Below are 15,000 nucleotides of genomic sequence, written 5' to 3' on the forward strand. Positions count from 1 at the left end.
GAGAGAGAGTGAGTATACGGTAACACTGAATGTCCTGTGACTGTCTGTTGGTGACATGATATATGTATGGATCTGAAACCATGTATGTTCTGGAATGAGATCAGACATGTTCAGATGGACATGCCATCATTACAGGAATGTATTGATACAGTCATGTTACTGTTTGACATCAAGTCATTTCTTATGGACAACATACACCATTGATTCATCAAAACTGGGAGATATGGAATGAAAGCTAACTATTACCATAAAGGCTAACTATAACCATAAAGGCTAACTATTACCATAAAGGCTAACTATAATTATAAAGGCTAACTATAACCATAAAGGCTAACTATAACCATAAAGGCTAACTATAACCATAAAGGCTAACTATAACCATAAAAGCTAAACTATAACCATAAAGGCTAACTATAACCATAAAGGCTAACTATAATTGTAAAGGCTAACTATAATTATAAAGGCTAACTATAACCATAAAGGCTAACTATAACCATAAAGGCTAACTATAACCATAAAGGCTAACTATAACCATAAAGGCTAACTATAACCATAAAGGCTAACTATAACCATAAAGGCTAACTATAATTGTAAAGGCTAACTATAATTATAAAGGCTAACTATAACCATAAAGGCTAACTATAACCATAAAGGCTAACTATAACCATAAAGGCTAACTATAACCATAAAGGCTAACTATAATTGTAAAGGCTAACTATAACCATAAAGGCTAACTATAACCATAAAGGCTAACTATAACCATAAAGGCTAACTATAACCATAAAGGCTAACTATTACCATAAAGGCTAACTATAATTGTAAAGGCTAACTATTACCATAAAGGCTAACTATAACCATAAAGGCTAACTATTACCATAAAGGCTAACTATAATTGTAAAGGCTAACTATTACCATAAAGGCTAACTATAACCATAAAGGCTAACTATAACCATAAAGGCTAACTATTACCATAAAGGCTAACTATAACCATAAAGGCTAACTATAATTGTAAAGGCTAACTATTACCATAAAGGCTAACTATAATTGTAAAGGCTAACTATTACCATAAAGGCTAACTATAACCATAAAGGCTAACTATAATTGTAAAGGCTAACTATTACCATAAAGGCTAACTATAACCATAAAGGCTAACTATAACCATAAAGGCTAACTATAACCATAAAGGCTAACTATAATTGTAAAGGCTAACTATTACCATAAAGGCTAACTATAACCATAAAGCCTAACTATAACCATAAAGGCTAACTATAACCATAAAGGCTAACTATTACCATAAAGGCTAACTATAACCATAAAGGCTAACTATAATTGTAAAGGCTAACTATAATTGTAAAGGCTAACTATAACCATTAACCATCAGACCAGGTATGGTAACTCTAAAACTGTAGGTAGAGAGACAATACTAGGAGTCAGACCAGGTGTGGTAACTATAATACTGTAGGTAGAGAGACAATACTAGGAGTCAGACCAGGTGTGGTAACTATAATACTGTAGGTAGAGAGACAACACTAGGAGTCAGACCAGGTGTGGTAACTATAATACTGTAGGTAGAGAGACAACACTAGGAGTCAGACCAGGTATGGTAACTCTAATACTGTAGGTAGAGAGACAACACTAGGGGTCAGACCAGGTGTGGTACATCTAATACAACACTAGGAGTCAGACCAGGTGTGGTACCTGTAATACAACACTAGGAGTCAGACCAGGTGTGGTACCTCTAATACAACACTAGGAGTCAGACCAGGTGTGGTACATCTAATACAACACTAGGAGTCAGACCAGGTGTGGTACCTGTAATACAACACTAGGAGTCAGACCAGGTGTGGTAACTATAATACTGTAGGTAGAGAGACAACACTAGGAGTCATACCAGGTGTGGTACATCTAATACAACACTAGGAGTCAGACCAGGTGTGGTAACTATAATACTGTAGGTAGAGAGACAATACTAGGAGTCAGACCAGGTGTGGTAACTATAATACTGTAGGTAGAGAGACAACACTAGGAGTCATACCAGGTGTGGTAACTATAATACTGTAGGTAGAGACTGTGGCTTACTCAGGCATAGTCCAAAAAGAAGCTGACAGGTTTTTCTCACCTCTGATAATCCTCTGATGCAGAATTTAGTCATATCACACACTAACCTCACACACACCTCACACACACACACACACACACACACACACACCAGCCCATGTCACACTCAAAAGCCGTATAGCTTAACACACACGGTCATCAGGGAATGAGAGACAGAAGGACCAGCCTCACCCTGTTAACTCACTGAAGAACAGCAGACTCTTGGCACAACACAATCCCCGTCTAGTGTATTAGTACCACAAGGAAACACAACGTATGAACACATTTCATATCAAATACATCTGAAAAGAAAGAAGGTGAGATTTTCAACAGACTAACATGTTCACCCCCCCCCCCCCCACATCTATTTACTGGGGTGAGAAGATGTTGTCTTTTGATAAAAATGGTCGTAAATATCCAATTTATCTGTCCAGACTCCCCGAGACAAAAGTTCAGAGGTCATAGGGGAAGGACTTATCCTGTGGATATTGTTTAAATGCTTTGTCTTGTGCCGTACAGTACGTCAATACTCTGCCACAGCTGCTAGAGTGCTAGGATGCGTCCCAAAATCCCACCCTATTCCCTTTCAAGTGCACTATTTTTGACCAGGGCCCATAGAGAATAGGGTGCCCTTTGGGTGAAACTCGTTGACTGCTCCACTGCACTGACCTCCACACATCACACTTTGGGAGTAGAGCTATTAGACAAGCCTTAAGCCTCTGTCGGGAAGGGAAGGAGGGAGGACGGCTACTTCCCAAATGGCCCCCTATTCCCTATATAGTGCACTATTTTTGACCAGGGCTCTATCCAGGGAATAGGGGGCCATTTGGGACGACTAGAAAGACGGAAGAGGTGGAGTGATGTGAACCCATTTTCCACTTTTCCTATTTCAAAGTGCTGCGAAGTCAATTTTTCAGACCAAAGATTTTCAGCTGCTGGACATAGACAATATACAAGGTGTAAGAGAAGGGGGAGAAGGGGGAGAAGGGGGAGGTGCAGACAACAACAAAGGGTGAGGAGAAAAGATTCATGTAAAATATCTCCTTTCTGCAAAGAGTGTAAACCATTTAGAGAAACGATGAAAGAGTGTAAACCATTTAGAGAAACGATGAAAGAGTGTAAACTATTAGAGAAACGATGAAAGAGTGTAAACCATTTAGAGAAACGATGAAAGACTGTAAACTATTAGAGAAACGATGAAAGACTGTAAACTATTAGAGAAACGATGAAAGACTGTAAACTATGGCCATTTAGAGAAACGATGAAAGAGTGTAAACTATTAGAGAAACGATGAAAGAGTGTAAACTATGGCCATTTAGAGAAACGATGAAAGAGTGTAAACTATTAGAGAAACGATGAAAGAGTGTAAACTATTAGAGAAACGATGAAAGACTGTAAACTATTAGAGAAACGATGAAAGAGTGTAAACTATTAGAGAAACGATGAAAGAGTGTAAACTATGGCCATTTAGAGAAACGATGAAAGAGTGTAAACTATGGCCATTTAGAGAAACGATGAAAGAGTGTAAACTATTAGAGAAACGATGAAAGACTGTAAACTATTAGAGAAACGATGAAAGAGTGTAAACTATTAGAGAAACGATGAAAGACTGTAAACTATTAGAGAAACGATGAAAGAGTGTAAACTATTAGAGAAACGATGAAAGACTGTAAACTATGGCCATTTAGAGAAACGATGAAAGAGTGTAAACTATTAGAGAAACGATGAAAGACTGTAAACTATTAGAGAAACGATGAAAGAGTGTAAACTATTAGAGAAACGATGAAAGACTGTAAACTATTAGAGAAACGATGAGAGAGTGTAAACCATGGCCATTTAGAGAAACGATGAAAGAGTGTAAACCATGGCCATTTATAGAAACGATGAAAGAGTGTAAACTATTAGAGAAACGATGAAAGAGTGTAAACCATGGCCATTTAGAGAAATGATGAAAGAGTGTAAACCATGGCCATTTATAGAAACGATGAAAGAGTGTAAACCATGGCCATTTATAGAAATGATGAAAGAGTGTAAACTATTAGAGAAACGATGAAAGAGTGTAAACTATTAGAGAAACGATGAAAGAGTGTAAACTATTAGAGAAACGATGAAAGAGTGTAAACCATGGCCATTTATAGAAACGATGAAAGAGTGTAAACTATGGCCATTTAGAGAAACGATGAAAGAGTGTAAACTATTAGAGAAACGATGAAGAGTGTAACTATTAGAGAAACGATGAAAGAGTGTAAACCATGGCCATTTATAGAAACGATGAAAGAGTGTAAACTATTAGAGAAACGATGAAAGAGTGTAAACCATGGCCATTTAGAGAAACGATGAAAGAGTGTAAACCATGGCCATTTATAGAAACGATGAAAGAGTGTAAACCATGGCCATTTATAGAAATGATGAAAGAGTGTAAACTATTAGAGAAACGATGAAAGAGTGTAAACTATTAGAGAAACGATGAAAGAGTGTAAACCATGGCCATTTCTAGAAACGATGAAAGAGTGTAAACTATGGCCATTTTAGAGAAACGATGAAAGAGTGTAAACTATTAGAGAAACGATGAAAGAGTGTAAACTATTAGAGAAACGATGAAAGAGTGTAAACTATTAGAGAAACGATGAAAGAGGGTAAACTATTAGAGAAACGATGAAAGAGCGTAAACTATTAGAGAAACGATGAAAGAGCGTAAACTATTCGAGAAACGATGAAAGAGTGTAAACTATTAGAGAAACGATGAAAGAGTGTAAACTATTAGAGAAACTATGAAAGAGTGTAAACTATTAGAGAAACGATGAAAGAGTGTAAACTATTAGAGAAACAATGAAAGAGTGTAAACAATTAGAGAAACGATGAAAGAGTGTAAACTATTCGAGAAACGATGAAAGAGCGTAAACTATTCGAGAAACGATGAAAGAGGGTAAACTATTAGAGAAACGATGAAAGACTGTAAACTATTAGAGAAACGATGAAAGAGCGTAAACTATTCGAGAAACGATGAAAGAGGGTAAACTATTAGAGAAACGATGAAAGACTGTAAACTATTAGAGAAACGATGAAAGAGGGTAAACTATGGCCATTTGGAGAAACGATGAAAGAGTGCTTGCTCCCTCACAATGGTGCATTTAGGAGAGAGAGATGATGAGTGTGTGTGTGTGTGTGTCAGTGTTGGGGTCAATTTGAATTGAAGTCAGTCAATTTGAATTTAAAATCCAAAACAGGAAAACTTTTTAAATAGCATCATGTTTTTCAGCTTATTGAGAAGTTATTGAAGATGCCCTTTTAATTTTTTTAAATTGGAATTTCAGTTTACTTCCTGAATTTACTGACTTAAATTCGAATTGACCCTGGTGTTTGTGTGTGTGTGTCTGTGTGTGTGTGTGTGGCATCTCCATCTTTGGTCAATGAGGACCTCTGGTATCCGTACCTGGCAATGCCAGTCTAAGGCCCACTTTGGTGTCAGGACTAATGCCCACCCTGGTGTCAGGACTAATGGTGCCAGGACACTTGCCCACTTTGGTGTCAGGCTAAAGCCCACTTTGGTGCCAGGTCTAAGGCCCACTTTGGTGCCAGGACTAATTCCCACCTTGCTGCCAGGACTAATGCCCACTTTGGTGCCAGGACTAATGCCCACTTTTGTGCTAGTCTAATGCCCACTTTGGAGCCAGGTCTAAGGCCCACTTTGGTGTCAGGTCTAAGGCCCACTTTGGTGCCAGGACTAATGCCCACTTTGGTGCCAGGACTAATGGTGCCAGGACACTTGCCCACTTTGGTATCAGGTTAAAGCCCACCTTGGTGCCAGTCTAATGCCCACTTTGGTGCCAGTCTAATGCCCACTTTGATGCCAGTCTAATGCCCACGTTGGTGCCAGTCTAATGCCCACTTTGGTGCCAGGACTAATTCCCACTTTGGTGCCAGGACTAATTCCAGCTTTGGTGCCAGGACTAATGCCCACTTTGGTGCCAGGACTAATTCAAGCTTTGGTGCCAGTCTGATGCCCACTTTGGTGCCAGGACACTTGCCCACGTTTGTGCCAGTCTAATGCCCACTTTGGTGCCAGGACTAATGCCCACTTTGGTGAAAGGACTAATGCAAGCTTTGGTGCCAGTCTAATGCCCACTTTGGTGCCAGGACTAATGCCAACTTAGCTTTTTCCACAACATTTCAGGGCTCATTTGAGGGGCAAGTGGTAAATATTCTAATGACATAAACCAATCCAGTGAATTTGGTGCCAGGACTGATGGTGCCAGGACACCATTACAGCCATCCACTGATCATCTGAAATATGTAATGAAAGAAAAAAGGTTCATTTAATTAGAAGTCATGTGTGTCTTAAATCTGTAGCAGCCAATGATTTATAAAAACACGCGACGACTGACATGGGACGCTCTGTTGAAGCTACTGCGCCTCCGTCTTGCTTTTCTGAGGAGTGCCAATATGGCCGACCGGTGTTTTCAAAAGCTTCTCATTGGCCAATTCATGGCATCAGCATTCCAGGGTTTATATACAGTGCATTCGGAAAGTATTCAAAATGTATTAAATTAATTGTTTTCCTCATCAATCGACACACAATACCCCATAATGACATCACAATACCCCATAATGACATCACAATACCCCATAATGACATCACAATACCCCATAATGACATCACAATACCCCATAATGACATCACAATACCCCATAATGACATCACAATACCCCATAATGACAATGGAAAAACAGGCTTTTAGACATTTTTGCTAATTTATAAAAAAATGTTAAAAAAATACGTTATTTACATAAGTATTCAGGCCGTTTGCTATGAGAATCCAAATTGAGCTCAGGTGCATCCTGTTTCCATTGATCATCCTTGAGATGCTTCTACAACTTCATTAGAGTCCACCTGTGGTAAATCAAATTGATTGGACATGATTTGGAAATACACACACCTGTCTATATAAGGTTCCACAGTTGACAGTGCATGTCAGAGCAAAAACCAAACCATGAAGTTAAAGGAATTGTCTGTAGAGCTCCGAGACAGGATTGTGTCGAGGCACAGATCTGGGGAAGGATCCCAAAACATTTCTGCAGCGTTGAAGGTCTCCAAGAACACAGTGGCCTCAATCATTATTAAATGGAAGAAGTTTGGAACCACCAAGACTCTTCCTAGAGCTGGCTGCCCGGCCAAAATGAGCAATCGGGGGAGAAGGGCCTTGGTCAGGGAGGTGACTAAGAACACGATGGTCACTCTGACGGAGCTCCACAGTTCCAGAAGGACAACCATCTCTGCAGCACCAATCTAGCCTTTATGGTAGAGTGGCCAGGCAGAAGCCACTCCTCAGTAAAAGGCATATGACAGCTGATTTGAGTTGGCCAAAAGGCACATAGACACTATCTGACCATGAGAAACAAGTTTCTCTGGTCTGATGGAACCAAGATTGAACTCATTGGCCTGAATGCCAAGCGTCACGTCTGGAGGAAACCTGGCACCATCTCTACGGTGAAGCATGGTGGTGGCAGCATCATGCTGTGGAGATGTTTTTAATTGGCAGAGACTAGGAGACTAGTCAGTCTCTGAATGTCCTTGAGTGGCCCAGCCAGAGCCCGGACTTGAACCCGAACGAACATCTCTGGAGAGACCTGAAAATAGCTGTGCAGCGATGCTCCCCATCCAACCTAACAGGTTGAGAGGATCTGCAGAGAAGAATGGAGTAACTCCCCAAATACAAGTGTGCCAAGCGTGTAGGTCATACCTAAGAAAACTCGAGGCTGTAATCTCTGCCAAAGGTGCTTCAACAAAGTACTAAGTAAAGGTCCTGAATACTGAACGTAATATTTCAGTTTTTTGTTGTTGTAATACATTTGAAAATATTTAAAATACGGAGTAAAGGGACTGAATACTTATGCAAATGTGATATTCAATATTAATTATTTGTTTATACATTTGCAAATATTTTCTTAAAACCTGTTTTTGCTTTGTCATTATGGGGTATTGTGATGTCATTATGGGGTATTGTGATGTCATTATGGGGTATTGTGATGTCATTATGGGGTATTGTGATGTCATTATGGGGTATTTTGTGTAGATTGATGAGGAAAAAATATAATTGAATCATTTTTAGAATAAGGCTGTAACGTAACAAATTGTGTAAAAAAATCAAGGAGTCTGAATACTTTCCCACATAGCAACCATTCATTTTCTGTAGTAGAAGTGTTCTCTGTCATAGCAACCATTCATTTTCTGTAGTAGAAGTGTTCTCTGTCAAAGCAAACAATTGCACAACACCGACAAATACATCAACAAAAACTAAATATAAATATGTATTTAGTGGAGGAAAAAAGATGGGTGTGTGAAACGGCTTAAAGGTTAAAAAAGAAGAAGTTAAAAGCAACATCCATCAACCCACATCAACATCCATCAACCCACATCAACATCCAACAACCCACATCAACATCCATCAACCCACATCAACATCCATCAACCCACATCAACATCCATCAACCCACATCAACATCCATCAACCCACATCGACATCCATCAACCCTCATCAACATCCATCAACCCACATCAACCCACATCAACCCACATCAACATCCATCAACCTACATCAACATCCATCAACCCACATCAACATCCATCAACCCACATCAACATCCATCAACCCACATCAACAATCCATCAACCCACATCAACATCCAACACCCACATCAACATCCATCAAACCCACATCAACATCCATCAACCCACATCAACACCCATCAACCCACATCAACATCCATCAACCCACATCAACATCCATCACCCACATCAACATCCATCAACCCACATCGACATCCATCAACCCACATCAACCCACATCAACATCCATCAACCCACATCAACCCACATCAACCCACATCAACCCACATCAACATCCATCAACCTACATCAAAATCCATCAACCCATATCAACATCCATCAACCCACATCAACATCCATCAACCCACATCAACATCCATCAACCCACATCAACCCACCATCAACCCACATCAACATCCATCAACCCACATCGACACCATCAACCCACATCAACATCCATCAACCCACATCAACATCCATCAACCCACATCAACCTACATCAACATCCATCAACCCACATCAACATCCAACAACCCACATCAACATCCATCAACCCACATCAACATCCATCAACCCAATCAACATCCATCAACCCACATCAACATCCATCAATCCACATCAACATCCATCAAACCCACATCAAACATCCATCAACCCACATCAACATCCAACACCCACATCAACCCACATCAACCCACATCAACACCCATCAACCCACATCAACATCCATCAACCCACATCAACATCCATCAACCCACATCGACATCCTCAACCCACATCAACCCACATCAACATCCATCAACCACATCAACATCCATCAACCCACATCAACCCACATCAACATCCATCAACCCACATCAACATCCATCAACCCACATCAACATCCATCAACCCACATCAACATCCATCAACCCACATCACATCCAACAACCCACATCAACATCCATCAACCCACATCAACATCCATCAACCCACATCAACATCCATCAACCCACATCGACATCCATCAACCCACATCAACCCACATCAACATCCATCAACCCACATCAACCCACATCAACCCACATCAACATCCATCAACCTACATCAACATCCATCAACCCACATCAACATCCATCAACCCACATCAACATCCATCAACCCACATCAACATCCATCAACCCACATCAACATCCAACAACCCACATCAACATCCATCAACCCACATCAACACCCATCAACCCACATCAACATCCATCAACCCACATCAAACATCCATCAACCCACATCAACATCCATCAACCCACATCGACATCCATCAACCCACATCAACCCACATCAACATCCATCAACCCACATCAACCCACATCAACCCACATCAACATCCATCAACCTACATCAACATCCATCAACCCACATCAACATCCATCAACCCACATCAACATCCATCAACCCACATCAACATCCATCAACCCACATCAACCCACATCAACCCACATCAACATCCATCAACCCACATCGACATCCATCAACCCACATCAACATCCATCAACCACATCAACATCCATCAACCCACATCAACCTACATCAACATCCATCAACCCACATCAACATCCAACAACCCACATCAACATCCATCAACCCACATCAACATCCATCACCCACATCAACATCCATCAATCCACATCAACATCCATCAACCCACATCAACATCCATCAACCCACATCAACATCCAACAACCCACATCAACCCACATCAACCCACATCAACACCCATCAACCCACATCAACATCCATCAACCCACATCAACATCCATCAACCCACATCAACATCCATCAACCCACATCAACATCCATCAAACCCACATCGACATCCATCAACCCACATCAACCCACATCAACATCCATCAACCCACATCAACCCACATCAACATCCATCAACCCACATCAACATCCATCAACCCACATCAACATCCATCAACCCACATCAACATCCATCAACCCACACCAACCCACATCAACATCCATCAACCCACATCGACATCCATCAACCCACATCAACCCACATCAACATCCATCAACCCACATCAACATCCATCAACCCACATCAACCCACATCAACATCCATCAACCCACATCAACATCCAACAACCCACATCAACATCCATCAACCCACATCAACATCCATCAACCCACATCAACATCCATCAACCCACATCAACATCCATCAACCCACATCAATATCCATCAACCCACATCAACCCACATCAACCCACATCAACATCCATCAACCCACATCAACATCCAACAACCCACATCCACATCCATCAACATCCATCATCATCCATCAACATCCAGCAACCCACATCAACATCCATCAACCCACATCAACCCACATCAACATCCATCAACCCACATCAACATCCATCAACATCCATCAACATCCAGCAACCCACATCAACCCACATCAACATCCATCAACCCACATCAACCCACATCAACATCCATCAACCCACATCAACATCCATCAACCCACATCAACATCCAACAACCCACATCAACCCACATCAACCCACATCAACCCACATCAACATCCATCAACCCACATCAACATCCATCAACCCACATCAACATCCAACAACCCACATCCACATCCATCAACATCCATCAACATCCATCAACCCACATCAACCCACATCAACATCCATCAACCCACATCAACATCCATCAACCCACATCAACATCCAACAACCCACATCCACATCCATCAACATCCATCATCATCCATCAACATCCAGCAACCCACATCAACCCACATCAACCCACATCAACATCCATCAACCCACATCAACATCCATCAACCCACATCAACATCCAACAACCCACATCCACATCCATCAACATCCATCAACATCCATCAACCCACATCAACCCACATCAACATCCATCAACCCACATCAACCCACATCAACATCCATCAACCCACATCAACATCCATCAACCCACATCAACATCCAACAACCCACATCAACCCACATCAACCCACATCAACATCCATCAACCCACATCAACATCCATCAACCCACATCAACATCCAACAACCCACATCCACATCCATCAACATCCATCAACATCCATCAACATCCATCAACATCCATCAACCCACATCAACCCACATCAACATCCATCAACCCACATCAACCCACATCAACATCCATCAACCCACATCAACATCCATCAACCCACATCAACATCCATCAACCCACATCAACATCCAACAACCCACATCAACCCACATCAACATCCATCAACCCACATCAACATCCAACAACCCACATCAACATCCATCAACCCACATCAACATCCATCAACCCACATCAACATCCATCAACCCACATCAACATCCATCAGAGAGAGGTCCATCAACCCACATCAACATCCATCAACACACATCAACATCCATCAACCCACATCAACATCCATCAACCCACATCAACATCCATCAACCCACATCAACATCCATCAACCCACATCAACATCCATCAACCCACATCAACATCCAACAACCCACATCAACCCACATCAACATCCATCAACCAACATCAACATCCAACAACCCACATCAACATCCATCAACCCACATCAACATCCATCAACCCACATCAACATCCATCAACCCACATCAACATCCATCAGAGAGAGGTCCATCAACCCACATCAACATCCATCAACACACATCAACATCCATCAACCCACATCAACATCCATCAACCCACATCAACATCCATCAACCCACATCAACATCCATCAACCCACATCAACATCCATCAACCCACATCAACATCCATCAACACACATCAACCCACATCAACCCACATCAACATCCATCAACATCCATCAACCCACATCAACCCACATCAACCCACATCAACATCCATCAACCCACATCAACATCCATCAACCCACATCAACCCACATCAACATCCATCAACCCACATCAACCCACATCAACCCACATCAACACACATCAACATCCATCAACACACATCAACACACATCAAATCAAATCAAATCAAATGTATTTATATAGCCCTTCATACATCAGCTGATATCTCAAAGTGCTGTACAGAAACCCAGCCTAAAACCCCAAACAGCAAGCAATGCAGGTGTAGAAGCACGGTGGCTAGGAAAAACTCCCTAGAAAGGCCAATACCTAGGAAGAAACCTAGAGAGGAACCAGGCTATGAGGGGTGGCCATTACTCTCAAAGTGCTGTACAGAAACCCAGCCTAAAACCCCAAACAGCAAGCAATGCAGGTGTAGAAGCACATCAACATCCATCAACCCACATCAACATCCATCAACACACATCAACATCCATCAACCCACATCAACATCCATCAACCCACATCAACATCCATCAACCCACATCAACATCCATCAACCCACATCAACATCCATCAACCCACATCAACATCCATCAACACACATCAACCCACATCAACACACATCAACATCCATCAGAGACCCAATGCAGGTGTAGAAGCACATCAACATCCATCAGAGACCCAATGCAGGTGTAGAAGCACGGTGGCTAGGTAGAAGCACATCAACATCCATCAACATCCATCAACACACAGAATATTTATTTACATAAAAAACGCCGGACAAACAATCCCATATTGAACTGAACTAGAGCTTTATATATGGATAAACATAGATGTGGAGCTACGGGCTGCATCCAAAATGTCACCCTATTTACTATTAGTGCACTAGGGTCCATAGAGCTCTGGTCAAATGTAGTGCACTAGGGTCCATAGAGCTCTGGTCAAAAGTAGTGCACTAGGGTCCATAGAGCTCTGGTCAAAAGTAGTGCACTAGGGTCCATAGAGCTCTGGTCAAAAGTAGTGCACTAGGGTCCATAGAGCTCTGGTCAAAAGTAGTGCACTAGGGTCCATAGAGCTCTGGTCAAAAGTAGTGCACTAGGGTCCATAGAGCTCTGGTCAAAAGTAGTGCACTAGGGTCCATAGAGCTCTGGTCAAAAGTAGTGCACTAGGGTCCATAGAGCTCTGGTCAAAAGTAGTGCACTAGGGTCCATAGAGCTCTGGTCAAAAGTAGTGCACTAGGGTCCATAATCCTCCTCCCTAAACACAGCAGGTTAAAAGCCAACGGTGGATTTATTTAGCAAGGAATATTGTTTTGACATAATTTTCTTCTCTCAAAAGATAAACACACATTTTAAGCATCTTTAAAACTATGATTGCGTGCTACCGCCATGCTGAACTCTAAAATACCAATATGATCAACTGCAAAAAGGTTTTTAAATGTGTTCAGAATAAAAATTGGTTAATTATTAGTGTTTGATGTAATGGTGGACCTATATACCAGGGGTGTCAGAGGAAGGCCCTAAAAATTGTCAAAGACTCTAGCCACCCAAGTCATAGACTGTTCTCTCTGCTACCGCACGGCAAGCTGTACCGGAGCACCAAGTCTAGGTCGAAGAGGATCTATAGGGAACACAGGGGGTCTATAGGGTCTACAGGGAGCACATGGAATCTATAGGGTCTATAGGGAGCACAGGGGATCTATAGGGAGAACGGGGGATCTATAGGGAGCACAGGGGATCTATAGGGAGCACGGGGGATCTATAGGGAGACAGAGACAGAGAGAGAGAGAGAGAGAGAGAGAGAGAGAGACAGAGAGAGAGACAGAGAGAGAGAGAGAGACAGACAGAGAGACAGAGAGAGAGAGAGAGAGAGAGAGAGAGAGAGAGAGAGAGAGAGACAGAGAGAGAGAGAGAGAGAGAGATTGCTTATTTATTTTATCTTGTGTCCTTTAACCATTTGTACATTGTTAAAACACTGTATATATATATATATATTATATGACATTTGTAATGTCTTTACTGTTTTGAAACTTCTGTATGTGTAATGTTTACTGTTAATTTTTGTTGTTTTTCACTTTATATATTCACTTTGAATGTTGTCTACCTCACTTGCTTTGGCAATGTTAACACATGTTTCCCATGCCAATAAAGCCCTTGAATTGAATTGAATTGAATTGAGAGAGAGAGAGAGAGACAGACAGACAGAGATAACGATAGAGAGATGAGGGAGAGGGAGACAGAGAGAGAGAGAGAGAGAGAGACAGAGAGAGAGAGAGAGAGAGAGAGAGAGAGAGAGAGAGAGAGAGAGAGAGAGAGAGAGGAAAGGTCATTAAGAGGAGATCTATAGGGAGCACAGGGGATCTATAGGGAGCACGGGGGATCTATAGGGAGACAGAGACAGAGAGAGAGAGAGACAGAGAGAGAGAGACAGA

The 15,000-nt window shown here is 41.6% G+C and overlaps 1 protein-coding gene across 1 annotated transcript in view; it reads right to left on the reverse strand.

The window, feature by feature from the left end:
- The window catches only part of LOC109881724 (netrin receptor DCC-like), a 351,830-nt gene that overhangs the window by 224,787 nt on the left and 112,043 nt on the right, over positions 1-15,000 (reverse strand).

Source organism: Oncorhynchus kisutch, linkage group LG23 (assembly GCF_002021735.2).
Source record: "Oncorhynchus kisutch isolate 150728-3 linkage group LG23, Okis_V2, whole genome shotgun sequence".
NCBI lineage: Eukaryota > Metazoa > Chordata > Actinopteri > Salmoniformes > Salmonidae > Oncorhynchus > Oncorhynchus kisutch.